Below are 19,917 nucleotides of genomic sequence, written 5' to 3' on the forward strand. Positions count from 1 at the left end.
AAAAATCGCAGTCTCCAGCATCAGTCGAAAGTGGTTTTCTTTATGCCAAGGGAGTAAGATTTACTCGCAGAGTTCTTACTAGCTGGCCTCCATTACACTCACCCCCCAAACCTCATTCCCACCCAGGTCATGGCACCAAATGTAACCGATCCTACTCAACACGCTCCGAACAGGATTCCAAAATGACGTCTCCTTCATGGGAGGCGGGCATTCAAAACCTCATTTCCAACCGGGTCAAGGCACCAGATGCAACCTGTCCTACTCAACCCGCTACGAGTGGGATTCGAATAAGTGTCTCCTGCATGTGAGGCAGGCACGGGGTCACGGCACCAAAAGTAACCAGTCCTACTCAACCCGCTCCGAGTGGGATTCAAACCGGCATGGGAGGTGGGTGCTCTAACAGGGACGATAAAAACTGCGGTCTCCAGCATCAGTCGAAAGTGGTTTTCTTTATGCCAAGGGAGTGAGATTTACTTGCAGAGTTCTTACTAGCTGGCCTCCATTACACTCACGCCCCAAACCTCCCGCTCCAAACAGGATTCCAAAATGACGTCTCCTTCATTGGAGGCGGGCATTCAAAACCTCATTTCCATCCGGGTCAAGGCACCAGATGTAACCTGTCCTACTCAACCCGCTACGAGTGGGATTCGAATAAGTGTCTCCTGCATGTGAGGCAGGCACGGGGTCACGGCACCAAAAGTAACCAGTCCTACTCAACCCGCTCCGAGCGAGATTCAAACCGGCATGGGAGGTGGGCGCTCTAACAGGGACGATAAAAACTGCGGTCTCCAGCATCAGTCGAAAGTGGTTTTCTTTATGCCAAGGGAGTGAGATTTACTCGCAGAGTTCTTACTAGCTGGCCTCCATTACACTCACGCCCCAAACCTCCCGCTCCGAACAGGATTCCAAAATGACGTCTCCTTCATGGGAGGCGGGCATTCAAAACCTCATTTCCATCCGGGTCAAGGCACCAGATGTAACCTGTCCTACTCAACCCGCTACAAGTGGGATTCGAATAAGTGCCATGCACAGGCGCGGAGTCACGGCACCAAATGTAAGCAGTCCTACTCGACTCGCTCTGAACGAAATTCGGACCGGCGTCTCCGGCATGGGAGGCAGACGCGCTAACAATGGACGCTAAAGACTGCAGTCTGTATCATCAGTCAATCGAATCTAACACAGCTCTTACTAGTTTGCCTCCGTCTACATATGTCTCAGGTCTCTCCTTCGATGTAAGTCTGAGGAACTTTTCCAAACATTTTTTTGTCTGATCATTTTATCAACAAGATGAATGCTTAATTAACTTTCTGATAATAATACCCTAAATATGAGTATAGTATGAGTACAGTAATATAGTTAGCTTAGTAAACACCATTAAAACTCCCAGAATGCTCCAAAATATGTAAATGACATAAAATGAATAAATGTTTAAAACTTCCTACATGAGCTTCCTGGACTCCAAGACTCTCGTCATGGTAACCACACTGGAAACTTCCTTGCAGGCCTGTAGTTCCGTGGTGATGCAACAAAGAGCGGCCCACAATGGTAACGCAAACAAACATCTCCACATATACGAGTGCCATTTCCCTTTAGTGTAGGCTTTTGCTGTAATACGTAGGCCCTTTGTTGTTTGCTGCGTAGGCTCTCTCCCATAAACCACAGACTGATGCTCTATTTACATTTATGCCTTTAGTTGGCTCTTTCTTGCCGAAGCAGTGCAGAAGGAGGACAAATTAACTTTCTGAAAGAAAGATGGAGACCATGAAATGTTAAGCACAAGTACTTTTTGTTCTTCTATAAAATGCAGTATGTGACTCATTTGTAATGAGTCAAGCCTTGTCTTCACACATTTTATAGATGGCTGCCATTTTCATCTCATGCTTTACAACAACTATGTGTGAACACCTAGAGAGATGCGACCAAGATGAAAGAGGGGCTTGTGTGAATTGATCTGTGGTGTGAAAAACTGTGTGAGGGGTCTTAGGATATGTGCATTAATTACAGCAGAAAAAAATGGCCCCTTCCTAATGAATTCCCTTCATTTAAATGGCAGTCTTATTATAACTTACACATCATACTCAGCACACTCAATCCAGAGCACTTCTGCTACTTCAAGTGGTAAAATACTGTACTTTTACAGTGACTAATGCTGTAACTGGTAACTTTACTCTTCCCAGGCCGAGCAGAGGACACTGTTCCTCCTACAGTTTCTTTATAACTCTGTGTTTTCCCTTGCATCTGTTAAGGCTATTTTAGAACAAAACCAGGTTAAAAAGTCAGTGATAATGCCCTACATTCAGTCACCAAATATGTAATGCAAGACACAGCACATCTTATCATGCAAATTTTACTCACTTTAATGCAAAACATATGCAGATATCATACAACTAGTATTTCATCTAGACTTTGAATAAACCATGCAAAAACATTTGATCTGAAATGGACTGACATTAACATAGAGATTAACATTTAATTGAGTTATTTTCCCATATTTTTTCTAGTAAAAAGGCAATATTCTAATTAGAACAATCGCCGTTTGCATGTAGCCAATAAACAATGTCGATCTATGCCAGAAAGAGTTCACAAGTAGTAAAACAAAATTCATCCAGAATTAATGTGTAACCACAAAAGCCACATAAAAAACAGGAAGTACTCTCTTCGCTGACAGGAAGTGGGTGAGAAAGGCAGGTATAAACACATGCAAATGCTTTGCTGCATGTCTAAGTATGTACATTTGGAGGTATATGACTTTGTGTGTTAGATGTGAACTAGTTTTGTTGCATTCATCTGGTAATACTGGAACTGTGTCATACTACTTCGTGTTGCAAACTAAATCTGAGAACCTCTGAGCCACATCCTCTTTCCTGATACACCTTTCCCTGCAGCATTATTGATCTCATAGTACTGCATAGTGTAGTAATTTTACACACTTTTTGTTCAGTATTAAATGACAGTAAGCACACATTAATATTGCTTTCACTCATGTGTAGGTTTAGGGATTTATACAAACACCTAAAATTAAGCATTTACTCAAACACCTAAACTTAACTAACTCATCTTTCACTATTTGTTGAAGAGAGGTGTGCTGTTACTTTTCTAAGTGACCAAACTTACAATTTCATCTAAAAGGTGATAAAATAGAAAACCTTATCAACTGTATAGCAACACCCTGGCAACCACAAAGAACACCTTAGCAACTGCATAGCAACAATCTGGCCACTAAAAACACCCTAGCAACTGCATAGTAACAACGTGGCTACCAAGAACACCTTATCAACTGTATAGCAACACCCTGGCAACCACCCAGAACACCCTAGCAACTGCATAGCAACAATCTGGCCACTCAAAACATCCTAGCACCTGTATAAAATCAACCTGGCCACCTAGAACATCTTATCAACTTCATAGCAACACCCTGGCAACCACACAGAACACCCTAGCAACTGCATAGCAACAATCTGGCCACTCAAAACATTCTAGCACCTGCATAAAGAAACCTGGCTACCTAAAACACCTTATAAACTATATAGCAACACCCTAGCAACTGCATAGCAACACTCTGACCACTCAAAACAACTGCGTAACAATAACCTGGCCACCTAGAACACCTTATCAATTGTATAGCAGTGCCCTGGCTTCCACCCAGAACACCCTAGCAACTGCAAAGCAACAACCTGGCCACACAGTACATCCTAGCATCTGCATAACAATGGCCTGGCAACCACCAAAAACACTCTAGCATCTGCATAGCAGCAACCTGGCCACCTTGAACACCTTAGCAACTACATAGCAACACCCTGGCAACCCCCCAGAACACTCGAGCAACTGCATAGCAATGACCTAGCAACCACCCTGGCAACATCTTAGGAATGTGGCATGGGCAAAAACTCTCACTCACTTGGAAAATACAGTTATAAAGAAATCTGCAACACATAAAGACTGTTCAAATTTCGAAACGATGTTTGATTATAAAGCCCACTTTTAAATTCAGTATATTCATTTGTTTAAGCTTTATTTAAACTGTCATCATGAAAGTGGGTCAATTAATTCCCCTCTGCCAACACAACTGTCACTGCGTCCTTGCTGCTCCTTGTCTAAACAGAAGGGAGATTTTCAAAAAGGTTTGATTTGTCCATTATGTTTACACTTTGAGTCACATTAGTCACGGCTCTTTTCAACTTTATGAGTCACTATGGCGAAGCATATGACTAGTGCTCAAGTGTTACAAGATACAAGGATCTTGTTTTGACCTCCCATTAGTCGGCTATTGAGCAGAAGGGTTTCTCTCTGCGGGGGCTTCACTTTACCTGAGGCACAGATATTGTCAATGCCTAAGCAATGGATATCTTGACCTATTATATTTTACAGTCCTTAGGTCTGGCTAATTTTTCAAGGAATAACTATTGCCTCTTATTGCTCTATTGTTGCTCACATTGTGTTCTTGAACCTTTGCTATCAACCTTTTCTAATAATATTTTACAAATGTGCTGTTGTTCTCAGAACAATGAGTCATCTACTATCCAGATGTTTTTTGTTTCTCTGTTGTCCTTATCTTATTCTAGCATGTTGTTTATGCCGTATTGTAAATGAATGTGTCATATCGCTGACTCCATGCTAACATGATAGAGTTTCAGATGCCTCTGGCCAGTAAAGATACAGATAACTAAAAACCTTTGTCCTCAACTGAATCTTTAAAAGGAACAATCACACTTACTCACCCTCATGCCATCCCAAACCAGGCTTTGTTTCTTCTGCAGAATACAAAACAACACATTTTAAAAAAATGATTCAACTATTTTTGCCAAAACGACAATATGGCTGTGTTTGGGAAAACACGGAGAATCAGAGGAATGTGTCATAATTTTTACACAAAAATAAAAATTTGGTCATTTGGCTGACACAATTGGTTGTCCTGTGTTTTGAAACCAAACATGTCACATCAAGTTTGAATATGTTAAAGCGCAAACTGGTAAGATTATCAGTGAATAATGACTAAAATGGACATTCTTTACAATACATATATGCATTGTGAATGAACACAAACACTGAACAGTAATATATTTATAAATGAATACTTAAAACAAAAGCTGTAAAAAATTGTATTAAAATAATAAAAAAAAATATATAGTTCATTGTTAGTTCATGATATCTAATGCATGAATGGAGTTAATGGATACATAATAAAGTATAGTTTTTAGGTTTTTTGTCCTTTTAGGAGCTTGAAAATATAAATAATTTTCAATGCATAAATAAGTGCAGCATTAACATTCTTCAAAACGGCTCCTTTTGTGATTCACAGAAGTAAAAATACAGGTTTGAGGGTCAGTGAATGATGACAGAATTTCATAAATATGAATCTGATCAATATTCAGCATGTGTGTTGTGCATGAGATTCGCACTTCTCTGGCTGCTAGAATGGATTACTCAAGCTGTTGAGCTGCAGGTGGTTTCAACTGAGGTTTATAGTGAAAAGATAAACACATGACGGCCTCATAAACACCCCAGCAAGTGTGACCAGGGACACATGAGCATCACAGTCTGCTTTTACTGCCCCCCTGCGATTGTAAATGAGGCAATGATGCATATTAAAAGGACCAAACTGGGAAAAAGACACTCAAAGAGAAACTCGCGCACACACATTGACCTGCTAGCAAAAAAAAAAAGGTGTGAGCTGACAGACTTTGAAAGGAAACAGGTCAGAGATAACACACCTATGATGGGAGTGTAAGTGTGTGTGTGTGCTGTTCTGGCCTTTAGAGGATGTGGGTGTGTGTGAGAAAAGCATATTTGCCATGTAAATAAAACAATAAGCACCTAACAAACAGACCAGCTCTTGCCTTTTTCCTGATTTTTTTGCGAGATTACGGCTTGTTGCATGACATTCGGGTCAGATATTCCAAACATGCGTTTCCAAACAGTCACAAACACCGCTATCAGCAAACACATCCCGCAAAGTTACTCAATCCCAAATCCATCCCCTCTAAAACTCAACCTGTTTCAGACCAAACCCTAGTAGGCTGGATACAAGTTGGTACTGCTCACACCAATCAGACACTCCCACACAGACCGGAATTCCTCGAACCGGATTCTGATTGGTGGAAAGCCAAAAGCAAAGCATCAATGTTCTGTTAGTACATGCCATCCTAGAGCTTTGGATGCCTTCAAGCCTACTTTTCCTGTACTCTTTCATGTCTTTCTCACACTTTCTTTTGTTTGATTGGGGGATCTGAGTGATTCATGGTTTCGGTGCATCATGTACATTCATATCCCACAAAAAATTGCATGGAAGTGTAGCATGATATCTTATAGGGATATCTCTTTAAAAGCATATGTAGGTGGAAGCTGGCTCTCACCTCCTACCTCCCTAGTTGCAATACAGCCAACAGTGCGCTCATATATCTTTTCCCCAGCTCCTATTTACAGTATAATCTTACTTATACTTTGGCAACATATTAATTATTGTATTGTCTGAGCATTGAACTTAAAATGCATTGTTTCTTCATTTTTGTAGTCTTTAGTTTTATATCACTTTGTCGTTTATAATTCAGTTACGTCATTTGCTAGGTAGGGGAAGGAGAAAAAGAGCCTGTTATTTTGGAGAATAACTTTGGCAGATGAATCCCAGTCCAACAGGTGGTAAAGTGTAAAAGATGTGTGTGTGTGTGTGTGTGTGTGTGTGTGTGTGTGTGAGAGAGAGAGAGAGAGAGAGAGAGAGAGAGAGAGAAACTTCCATCCTATTAGCATTCAAAAGAAAATAATTCAGTTACTTAGGCAGTTAAATCATCATTCATGGCATCGCTTGAGAAAATGACACTCATTCAATTCAGTAATAGCACTTTAAACTCTGATGTTGACTCAGAGAAACCACAAATGCTGTATTCATCCCACTAACCCCTCCTACTCCAACACAAACCTCTACATGCACTTCACCTGAGACTGTGTATCTGCTACAGCACTCATACAACAAGCTTTAGTCACTTCACCTGGGTCTGTACATGATGCTTGCCTGATTATGGCAGCTCAAATAGAAAGTAATGTTGTGTACAGCTCTGTTTCAAAACCTAGTGAGATTCACAAGAGAGTTACCACAGAATGAGGGTAGTGTCTACATCCTAACTATCATAAAAACCTATAAAAGACTGATTTGGGAGGTTCTACATAAGCAACAGCTCTTTTATTAATAGTATAAACACTGTGTTTATCATAGTAAGTTCAGATAAATGTGTGATTTATTTAATGAAATACTACCAAAAGTAATACAGTCACATGGGTAACTTAAAAACTTAAATGTACTTATAACTATAGCTAAGCACACATGTATCTAAACTATTGTTAAAGAAAACTAAAGCTACTAAAAACATTTTTCTTAATAGAAATAAAGCTGAAATAAAATAAAATTAGATGAAAAACTTAGAAACAATGCCTTGCCAAGTAACTGAAATTTAGGTTGAAGAACTAAAATTACTATCAGAAATAAAATGATTAAATAAAATAAATAATGAATTAATAAATGACTGAACAAAAAAACTATTTAGAAATATTTAAAGGTGCCCAAGAATGCTTTTTCACAAGATGTAATATAAGTCTAAGGTGTCTCATGAATGTGTCTGTGAAGTTTCAGCTCAAAATACCCCATAGATTTTTTTAAATTAATTTTTTTAACTGCCTATTTTGGGGCATCATTAACTATAGACTGATTTTGGCAGTGCGCCGCCCCTTTAATTCGCCTGCTCCCTGCCACACAAGCTCTCGACTATATTACAGTGCATTTACAAAGTTCACACAGCTAATATAACCCTCAAATGGATCTTTACAAGATGTTCGTCACGCATGCTGTATGCATGCTTCGAATTATGTGAGTAGAGTATTTATTTTGATGTTTACGTTTGATTCTGTATGAGTTTGAGGCTAAATGCTCTGTGGCTAACGGCTAATGCTACACTGTTGGAGAAATTTATAAAGAATGAAGTTGTGTTTATGAATTATACAGACTGCGCGTATTTAAAAATGAAAATAGCGACGGCTCTTGTCTCTGTGAATACAGTAAGAAACGATGGTAACTTTAACCACATTTAACAGTACATTAGCAACATGCTAATGAAACATTTAGAAAGACAATTTACAAATATCACTAAAAATATCATGCTATCATGGATCATGTCAGTTATTATTGCTCCATCTGCCATTTTTCACTGTTGTTCTTGCTTGCTTACCTTGTCTGTGCACAGATCCAGACGTTAATACTGCCTTTCCTTGTCTAATGCCTTGAACATGGGCTGGCATATATGCAAATATTGGGGTCATACATATTAATGATCCCGACTGTTACGTAACAGTCGGTGTTATGTTGAGATCCGTGTGTTTTCCGAAAGTCTTTTAAACAAATGAGATTTACATAAGAAGGAGGAAGCAATGGGGTTTGAAACTCAATGTATGTCTTTTCCATGTACTGAACTCTTTTTATTTAACTATGCCGAGGTAAATTCAAATTTTGATTCTAGGGCACCTTTAAAACAAAAAAGCAAAAATGCTAAATAAAAATGACAAAAGCACATTAACAATTATAAAAAATTGAGCAAAGTAAAATAAAAACTGATATAAAAAATATAATAAAAAGCTAATACAAACTATAATAGTACATAAATAATACTAAAATAACACTGGGATTCAAAGTGACAGAATAAAAAAGAGAAAGAGACTAAAATGTTTTATAAATGACGGTAGCTTAAACATATACCACCACTCCTTAAGAAATGCAAATATTGCCCACCTTTACCACAGGGCTCTCTCTCTCTCCTTTTTCTCCCAATAGGAAAGATATCATCACCTATTCACACCCTCATGTCTTTCCTATGGGAAAGAATGTGCTCATTCATGTTCTACCAAGGATATCAGTTAATCCAACTGAAAGTAATCCAACTAAATCATCTGCACTTTTCTATTATCCAACATGGAACTGGGAGAGGCGGCGGTTTATTTGTTTACCAAGGCCTAAGGGGTTAGTTATTTCACAAATGACATGAAATAACAGTAAGAGTATCCAAAAAACACACACACTGTGTGTGCGAAGCAGTACATTAATGGGTTTGGCATCTACAGGATTCTGCTGGTAAAACAAGCCCGTACAGCTCAGCATTGAATCACACATTCCTAATAGTGCTTGATCTGTGAGAATAACCTTTCACTCACTTTCTCACTTCCCTTGCACCAAACCTCATCCCCATTCTCTCTGCATTATCCTCTAGAGGTATGCATTTACTTCAAAAAGCACCATGGTAACATTATGGTACATGTCCAAAAACATCATTGTACCATAAGTAAAAGAGGAATTGTGTCCTCTCCTTGCTGTTGGTTTCCGTTTGACCCAGTGAACCCTTTAGGGTACTGTTTATTTAAGCTGTTTATATGGTTAAGACGACTGCCCTACATACTGTCTGAGGATTCAGGCTGCACACTAACCTTAGCAGCTTCCATCCACACTTAATAACTACGTTACACCCTCACAATACTCAAACATCACAGAGGGTAAGATCTTCCAACAGAACTAGTGTTTTATACATTCTTAGAAAAAAAGGTTCAATGGGGTTCTATACAGAACCCATAGAGTTCTTGACTCAATTTTAAGGTTCTATATAAGGAGAAATGCCCTAAATGATTGCATAAAACTTTCATGTTCAACATGTTTTTCTACTAATAACGTATGCTTTTGAGCCATTTAATTAATAAAATTGAAGTAATTAAAAGTAAATTACAGTAAAATAAATTCATTAAAACAATTTTTTTTTTTTTTTAGAAAAGAAGGATGCATAAATTGGATCAAAAGTGTCAGTAAAGACAAAATATTTCTATTTCAAATAAATGCTGTTCTTTCGAACTTACTGTTCATCAAAATATACAGATTACAGATAAAAATGGTTTCCACAAAAAATATTAAGCAGCACAACTGTTTTCAAAATTGATAATAATAAGAAAAGTTTCTTGAGCAGCAAATCAGCATATTAGAATGATTTCTGAAGGATCATGTGACACTGAAGACTAAAGGAATAAATTACTTTTTAAAATATATTCAAATAGAAGTATATATTCAAAATATTACTGTTTTTGCTGTATTTTGATCAAATAAATGCAGGCTTGATGAGCATAAGAAACGTCTTTCAAAAACATTAAAAAATCTTAAAGATTCCAAACTTTTGAACAGAAGTATATGCCTTTTAAATAAAGAAGATAATGCTTACCACATACTTTTTTGTTAATCATCTATGTATCTGATTAACACAGACAGGTTGTGCAACATCTCCTCATCCTCAAAAATCTATGAACAAAACTACATGTTAGGATGGTAAATAGCACTTCTGAATGGTTCATGCATTTACACGATTGTCAATTTTCCTATTACTGATTAGGTAATTGCAAACATATGGAGTTAATGATAATATGTTAAATTTAAAGTTATTACTTATGTATTACAAACATTTTTACATTTTGAAATTTAGTTTTATCATATGTAATTGCTTTGCATATGATTTGAATATTACAGATTTCCCCATTTAAGCAAATAGGAGCTGTACTTCCATAGAAAACAGCTGCTCAGGGGTGTTACAAAGACGGCTGTCGAGTGGACTGACTCATCAGGACATTCACTGATTGTGAGTTGAAAAACTCCAGTTTAGTGGCATGAAGTTTTGTTTACTTAAGCTAAACAATGATAGCTGTCATTCTTAGACAGTTATAGATGTAAATTCATGTGCAGGATATTCAAGGCACTTACTCAGCACTGTTAACAGAAATTATTGTTTACATACTTCATTAAACCACAGAGAGCTGTTATACCTGCTTTCTGCATGCCTGACTCTTAAAGGAACAGATCACCACAAAAAAATGAAACATCTGTTATCATCTACTCACTCCCACATCGCCCCAAACCTGTTTGATTTTTTCTTGGAAAAAACTAAATGAACAAAATGTTCTGCAGAATGTCAAAGCAGATTTGTATTGAGAAATAAGTCTAGATATTGACTAAGCACTGCAGGGATCTTCCTTAATACAGAAGACATTTGTTGACATCAGTGTTGTTATGGTTAATTAAAACTAAAAATCAGTAATTGAAATTTTTTTTTTTTTTTTTTTGATACAGCAAGAACCAATCAGCTATATGATGTGATTGCAAGAAGATTGAGTTTGATCAGACTGTGCCACTTTGTACAAGTTAAATTGTATAAAATATAAAAGTAAAAGCTCATTTAAAATAAAAAATACTATGTATATATATATATATATATATATATATATATATATATATATATATATATATATATACTTCCATTCAAAAGTTTGGGGTCAGTAAGATTTTTTAATGTTTTAAAAGAAGAATCTTCTGCTCACCAAGCATGCATTTATTTGATTAAAAATACAAACAAAAACAGTAATATTGTGAAATATTATTCCAATTTAAAACAGCTGTTTTCTATGTCAATATACAGTAAAGTGTAATTTATTCCTGTGATCAAAGATGAATTTTCAGCATCATTACTTCAGTCTTCAGTGTCACATGATCCTTCAGAAATCAATCTAATATGATGATTTGATGCTCAAGAAACATTCATTATTATTATCAATGTTGAAAACAGTTGAGTACAAATTTTTTTCAAAATTCTTCGATGAATAGAAAGTTCAAAAGAACACCATTTATTTAAAATACAATATTTTCTAACATTATAATTGTCTTTACTGTAACTTTTTATCAGTTTAATGATGAATGAATAAAAGTATTGATTAATTTTATTTCTATCCCCCCAAAATAAAATTAAAATTCTTACTGACCCCAAACTTTTGAACGGTAGTGTTTAATGTTACAAAAGATTTAGATTTCAGACAAATGCTGTTCTTTTGAACTTTCTATTCATCATAGCATCATGAAATAAAAATGTAAATAACTGTTTTCAACATTGATAATAATCATAAATGTTTCTTGAGCATCAAATCATCATATTAGATTGATTTCTGAAAGATCATGTGACACTGACACTGAAGACAATGATGCTGAAAATTCAGCTTTGCATCACAGGAATAAATTACACTTTACTGTATACTGACATAGAAAACAGCTGTTTTAAACACTATGCTTGATACTATATTATACTAAAAATACAAAAATGCATGCTTTTTAATCAATCAGCGTATGCTTGTGATGAGCTTTGATTCATCATGTGACTCTCATCACCAGTGTTGGGCACGTTACTTTAAAAAAGTAATTAGTTACAGTTACTAGTTACTTCTCACAAATAGTAATGGAGTTAGTAACGGAGTTACATAATTATAAAAGTAACCACTTTCCAGGGAAAGTAACTATTGCGTTACTTTAAAAAAAATTAAAATATGTTAAATAATTTGGAATCCCCTAATATTAAATATAAGTCTAAAAATAAATTAATATTGATCCGACACATGATCCGCTCTTGCTCAGGACATGAAATTTCTCTAAACTGTACTACGTGTTGGTAGCCATTAAAGAAAACGTAGTTTCATATTTATGTTTAAATAGTCCTGTGTTATGTTTTAAATTCATTTATTTGATTATGAAAAGTGAACAGCATGAGTAAGATGCATCATAAGATGCGCAATATATCGGGAGACATGGAGTGGATCAGACAGACATGATTTTGACCACTTCATTAAGTTTTGTTTTGTAATAAGCCTTTCTTTAAAGTGAATTTCGTTTTGTAAAAATTGTATCTTAATTTTAATCAATGTTTCTTCAACCAATTGCCTGGATTTAATAAATAAGAAGCAAATATAGCAGAAAATATAATCATGACAGAGGCACCGGCGTGATCACTGGCGCATGAACTGGAGCGCGTCTTACAGGCTACATGAACCGAAACTCAGCGGCTGCTTGCCTCACAAACATGGGAAAAATATCTATAGAAAGCCTGAAATATCCACTTTAACGAAAACGAAATAATTAAAAACGAAAAGAAATAGGCTACTCTGATTATGCATTCTCTCTCTAGGCGCGTCCAATATGAGGAGATGATGAGAGTCAGCAATGTCAACTTCATCTTTGCAGCCGACACTGATTCAGAAAACGTTTATTAATAAACAATTAAAATGTCTCCTTGCTCACTCTTAGCCCGGATTTTATATTTACTTAAAAATATAATTACAATATACTTAAAATATTTAAGTTTGGTTGCATTACTTATAAAATATAAGTATATTCTACTAATTTGTGGGTGTATTTGAATGTGTTAATAAATGCACTTAAATTATGAAGTTTTTCTCCTGACCACGCCTCCTACACACTGGTTTGCGGCAGGTAATTTTGTCGTGGTGTGTGTGAATTCAAGGAGCTGTTGATGAGCAGTTGGAACATTTGTGTTGGCTGTTCTACAGACATTTTTTCCAAACATTTACCTTTTTAGAGTTTTTCACTAAAGGAGAAAATCACAATTTTTAAGTTACCATCATCGAGGTCAGGGTTTGTTTTAGATGAGCTCTTGACCCTTGACTTTTTAATATTAAATTTTGTTTGGGCAGTTTTAACTGCATTAAAACCAACCAGACAAGCAAAGTTAAAAGATGATCAGGTGGTGTTGATTATGTTTTCACATAATCATTATTTGATCTGAATCACTGAACTCATTTAGAGCCCAATCTCTGAGTTAGATTTACATTATTGATTACAGCAGCACTGTGATTCTACAGCGGAAGATCAACTTTTACAATACAATTTTTTTTTTTAAGTTGTCCTTATCACAAAAAAAAATATATATATATATTTTAGGCACACACAGACATCAAGAATCAGCGTATGAATCTCAACAACGGTGACAAGCAACATATTCTGATAAACAGATCAACTCTGAACATTAGAAAACAAGCTACTAAAAAGTCACAGAAAAACAGCTAAATTTAAATAGTGAGAATAAAGAAAACTACTAAGACAATTCAGCTCATAATTTATTCATGCAGCAATGCATGATGGGAGGCATGGATGAACTTTGATTGGTGGCAAGTTAACTTGCTTAGTGCACTGAACTTAAATATACTAGGTGTAATAACTACAAAGTAATTAATATTACAAAACATTTTAAGTTAAATGAACTCGAATTATTAAGTTAACATTACTTAATTTTTTTAGGGCAACCAGTTTCCTCAAATTTTTTAAGTAAATTCAACTTAAATGTTCTATTCCATTCCATTATGGGCTTAAGTACATTGAACATAGTCCACTTCACTTATTCAACTAATGCTTCATTACTTAAAAATTTTAATGCAACGAGTTACCTCATTTTTTTTTTAAGTAGATTCTACTTATCCGGGTTTACAGTGCTGTTTTTGTCACATTCATAATCATTACTTTTGGCGGTTCCGGTTCTTTATGGCAAGCTTTATGCGTTCGCTTGAGTGCTATAGCCTATATTAAATGCTCATTATAATGGTTTATTCTCTCCAGTATTTCAGAAATTAAATTAATATAAATGTGATTAGTCAAATAATGGCTTAAATGAAAAACTACTAGTCGACTATAAAAAAACGTATTTCACATAGGCTATTTTCGATCCAGCATGTCACAAAAGGTGTTCTGGTTTGAGCTCGCGCTCCGCTTGCATGCTCATAGACACACACAGAGCATCGAACATTATTATCAGTTTCAAATTATATTTGAGTATGACTAACCCCATCACACACCAGAGAAAACACTTTGCAGGTCATATGGCTGAGAGAGAGCCAACTTGGATGAAAACTGCTTCAGTGAGCTCAATTATAGTAATGCAGCATTTATTTTTTGTCAGTAACGGTAACGACGTTGTAACGGGAGAAAAAGTAATTTGCTTGATTACTCGTTACTAAAAAATGTAACGCCGTTTATTTATAATGCCGTTATTCCCGCCAATGCTCATCACCACTGTGTTTGGTGGTTATCAGTGTATTATAAAGGTACAAAACAGATATTAGTACTTCAATATTTTTTTTTTTACAGTGTACAGCCATTTATGAACTTTATGATCAACTAATGATTGACAAAACACCCCCATAGACTGTGAGAGAGGGAAGGTGTTAGTATGGCGTCTCTAATCGAGCTCTGGGCTTTGAAGAAGCCGCCAGCCAATCAACTACACTTGCTGTTCAGATACGTAATCTGGCCTATCTCACAACACGACTCAGAATAGCTCCAGTATGGTGGGAAAATATGTCCTCATACACACATGCATATGCGAGTGATTGAGACTCCATGTTTAGCGAACAACTCTAGTGTGAGCCAACAGCATGTAATATGCACCCAATGACCCGCTTCTGCCACCATCTATCTTATCTGCAGAGTTAAATGACTCTGTAGTTACAGGAACACTAGACGATGTTTATTAGATCCCATTCAGATCTAACTGTGCCCAGTGTATCAAGGGATATAAAACTGGTGGTTTTTCTTTAAAGGAATAGTTTCCTCATTTGCTCATTTGAGATTGTAAATCTACTGGTCGCTCTTTTTCATAAACAAAATGAACAAATGGCACACAAATGCATCAAAGCATCATAAAAGTGGCACATATGACTCATGAACTACATTCTGAGCATTATAACAGTTACAGACAGAAATTTAAGTCACTTAAAATCTGACCAAACTCTCCTTGGCATCTTCACGAGATCCCATGAAAGAAATTCAAATGCTTGATTTGTGAACAATCTTTTTAGATCTAACCAATGAATTGGTTTGTCAGGTTTATCTTGTTTAAAATGCTGTGAAAGTTTCGTTCACAAATCAGACTCATTCAGTTCGAGTTCAATACACTGACTCAGCTCAAAACTCACTGGAGTTTTTGTGTCTGTTTGGAAGCTTGAAACCTCAGTCCCTGTTCTTGTAAACGATGACAGAATGATCAGTTTTGGGTGACCTAATAGTCATGTTCATTGTCACGCAAACTCAGCAAATTACTCTATGACGTAAAAAGTCCAAACTTAAAGGTCCGCCATCACATTGGCTATAATAAAAATGTGTTTTTTACCAGCTCTCTGACTTTATAACAGAACATGAAGGGCTAGAATGAGACTGAGTGATGTCATTGGCTAATGTTTGATATCTGTTGAATTAACCAACACGATAAGGTTGACAGATGCACTTTCTCACATGATTTCAAACAGTAGTTGTGTAATGGTAACTACCCAGAATGTGCTTTTTTTTTTTTTTTTTTTTTTTTTACAGCGGTAACATTAGCACATTACCCTTAATTTTTAGCTTGCTTTTACCACATACATGAACAAATACTGTCTGGAATTCTCTCAGTTTTTAATCACAGAGTTCTACGAATAAAGGTTCATTTTCAATTGACAAAGTGACCTGTGCCCCTAGCAGTGTCTCTCTGACATTAGCGTGAATGTTGATCATGTTCTTTGAACATGAGATTCACCCGACACGGTACAAATTCAGGGCAGAATGACCATTAAACCATGACCTACTGCTCTGACTCTTATGTTCATTTGTTTTAGTATGGCATGGAAATAGGGTCAATAAACGTGTTTTGGGTTATAAGGCTACAGCACCGCCCCCCCCAATCGTACGGGCATTCAGCAAGCTTATATAGAGAGCAAAAAACACCCCAACTTAATTCTGCGGATAAAGTCAGAATTGCATGATAGCCTACAGTCGCAATTGTGTGAAATAAAATCAGAATTGTATATCGTGAGAATGTCAGAATTGTGAGATAAAAAGTCACAATTATCTTTTAATTGTTTTATTCCGTGGCGGAAACAAGTTTCCATATGCTTCTGATTGCTTTTAGAGGGAAAAGCTGTCCATAAATGCTGGTCTAGGATCAGTTTTCACGAAACTCAAGCGGGTTCTGAGTTCTGCACGCTAGCAAATCCTCTCATTAAAAATAAGCAATTATGTAAACAAGAGATTCATTGTGCAATCAGCTTTACTGATTAGAGAATGGAGCTTTGTGTAGCCGTGATAAAGTTGTATAACCGCTTTTTAACGATAATAAAATGAGCTCTCTTTGCGAGCTTTCTGCTTTTCTGTTTAAATTAACAGTGATTTGTGAACGTAGACAACGTATAACAAATAATTTATCGCTTATGCTGGGATGTGTAGGTTGTGCGGTGACATGAAACTTGAAACTATTTCAAAGAAATCTATTTAAATGTTTTTAAAGGGGAAAAACATATCTCATGGTGTTGGGTCACCCTCCGTCTACAACCAGAAAATTCATATTTTGTATTTTGGTGTTGTTTTAATATAGAACTCGGTCTTTTTCAGTTATATTAGGCTTAATACGGGATGTTATTGTTTTGGTGAATGTATGTCTTGTAGATCATAAAAAGTGTGCCCCCCTATGAAAATGAAATGCCTCCCCATATGTTCTGGCGATGGCCTTGACTTATTTTACTTAATATTCACTCATAATTCACTACAAATATCTCAAAAAAGATATCTCCATTCACATGGATGTTGGTAGATATCGGAACTGACAATCAGCACAGTAATTTTCTGATGCTAATCATGTAAAATGGACTGATATTGGCCAGTTAATCAGCATGGGTGATCATATGAGTCTTTCTCTTACTATAAAGAAACCAAAATGTAACATTCTTTGCTTTGAACTTAGTAAAAGAACAAAGAAACCTCATTTTCCATTGAGCTCTGGCAGGAAGAGCGATGTTGAGGTTGAGCATTAGAAAGTTGAAAGCAAAGAAAATGCATCAGCAAAAAGCTTTTCTGACAGTCTGAAATACTATAATAATGTTCTCAGATCTTTTTGAGATTGAAATTAAATCAAAGCTCATGATTTGTCAGAAATCCACTTTCTGTGTGTACTGTGGTAACATGCAGATGAGCATGGTGTACAAAACCTTTCAACCGCCCATAAAGTTTTCACTGCCTATGCTTTAAATTCCTGTGTGAGAGCGTGCATGTGTGTGGCATACATGTTTGTGTGGGGTGGCTGTGTGGCCTGCGAGCGACAGCTTTTCCATTCTGTCACAGAGCTGGTGTGATTACAGACTACGCAGTATCCTTCCTCCCCCTCGGTGAGCTTCACATACTGCGGTCTCAGAGGGCGTCCGAGGATCTTCACTAACTGTGTTCCATCATGACCCTTTGAGCCCAGGACTTAGACGAGTGTGTAGACGCACGACAAACACACGTGTGCATTATGCGAACTCACACACAACAGGCACTTTGAGTTCCCTGGAGAATCACTGTGCTGCTTTGATACCTGTAAAGCAGAAACACATACAGTCTTTCATTAAACCACATATACTCCTTCTACTAATTCCAGATGAGTCTGAACTTTTTGAAACTAATATTTTCCAAGTATTTTTAAAGGGAAAGTGTGTCTGCACCAGCACCAAACATAATTGTAAAAATAACCGTATTCATGTTTTCCGAAGAAAAAGCTGCTTGTGCACAACTTGCCATCACTATGCCAGTGTGTTGCTATGTAGTTAATAAGCTTGTTCTGACTGTGATATGGTTGCTAAGGTGTTCTTGTTGGTTGTTAGGGCATTGCTAAGCTGTTCCAGGTGGTCAATTTGAAGTCATGATATTCTGGTTTCTAGAAATAACTCAGCTCCCTTTAATGTAAGCCTAAAGGATTTTTAACCCATTTTATCATCTTCCAGACTGCAGTGTAATACTTTATTTTTTTTTTATTTTTATAGAAATACAACTTTAATGCTTAGTATCAGTTACTTGAACAAATTTTGGTGCATAATTTATCTTGCACCATGCACAAGTGAGCACCACTCACATCTTAAAACTAGAACAATTCTATATATATATATATATATACACATACATTATATACACTACCGTTCAAAAGTTTGGGATCGGTAAGATTTTTAATGTTTTTAAAAGAAGTTTTGTCTGCTCACCAAGATTGCATTTATTTAATTAAAAATACAGTAAAAACAGTGATATTGTGAAATATTATTACAATTTAAAATAACTGTTTCCATATTTTAAAATGTAATTTTTTATGCTGAATTTTCAGCATCATTACTCCAGTCTTCAGTGTCACATGATCCTTCAGAAATCATTCTAATATGCTGATTTACTGCTTAAGAAACATTTAATGTGTACAATTGTACAATTTTTTTTTTCAGGATTCTTTGATGAATAGAAAGTTCAAAAGAACAGCGTTTATTTGAAATCTAATCTTTTGTTACATTTTAAATGTCTTTACTGCCAATTTTGATTGATTTAATGCATCCTTGCTGAAAGAAATATTAATTTCTTTAAATTCTTCTCAAAAAAATAAAAATAAAAATTCTTACTGACCCCAAACTTTTGAACGGTAGTGTATAATGTTACAAAAGCTTTGTATTTCAGATAAATGCTGTTCTTTTGAACTTTCTATTCATCAAGGAATCCTGAAAAAAAAAGTATACAACTGTTTTTAACATTGATAATAATCAGAAATGTTTCTTGAGCAGCAAATCAGCATATTAGAATGATTTCTGAAGGATCATGTGACACTGAAGACTGGAGTAATGATGCTGAAAATTCAGCTTTGATCACAGGAATAAATTACTTTGTAAAATACATTCAAATAGAAAACAATTATTTTAAATTGTAATAATATTTCACAATATTACGTTTTTTATTTTATTTTTAATTAAATAAATGCAGCCTTGGTGAGCAGACGAAACTTCTTTTAAAGACAAAGAAAAAAAAAGCTACACACTCCATCTTTAAGGGTTAAAAGAACAATTGCCAAACATATTAACATGCTAGAAAAACAATAATCACTGTAATAATGATCCATCCATAAACTCTTAAGTATTTGCCAACTAAAATCCAAACAGCGATTTCTTTTTGGCTGGGCAGTGAATATATATACAGTACCAGTCAAAAGTTCGGAAACATTAAGGTTTTATAATGGTTTTGAAAGAAGTCTCTTCCGCTCACCAGGGCTG

The 19,917-nt window shown here is 35.9% G+C and overlaps 1 long non-coding RNA gene across 3 annotated transcripts in view; it reads right to left on the bottom strand.

Annotated features, from left to right (window-relative positions):
• Window positions 1–4,737, bottom strand: part of LOC125273576 — a 30,169-nt gene extending 25,432 nt beyond the window's left edge. The window contains exon 1 of one of the 3 annotated variants that reach the window (XR_007186098.1): window positions 4,719–4,737. This is a non-coding gene — a long non-coding RNA (uncharacterized LOC125273576). Of the gene's footprint in view, window positions 1–1,442; window positions 1,825–4,718 lie in introns of those variants that run through there. The other 2 variants (XR_007186097.1, XR_007186100.1) reach the window with 2 other exon arrangements.
• Window positions 4,738–19,917: the final 15,180 nt, after the last annotated feature.

This window comes from Megalobrama amblycephala, linkage group LG8, assembly GCF_018812025.1.
Source record: "Megalobrama amblycephala isolate DHTTF-2021 linkage group LG8, ASM1881202v1, whole genome shotgun sequence".
In the NCBI taxonomy this organism is placed as follows: domain Eukaryota; kingdom Metazoa; phylum Chordata; class Actinopteri; order Cypriniformes; family Xenocyprididae; genus Megalobrama; species Megalobrama amblycephala.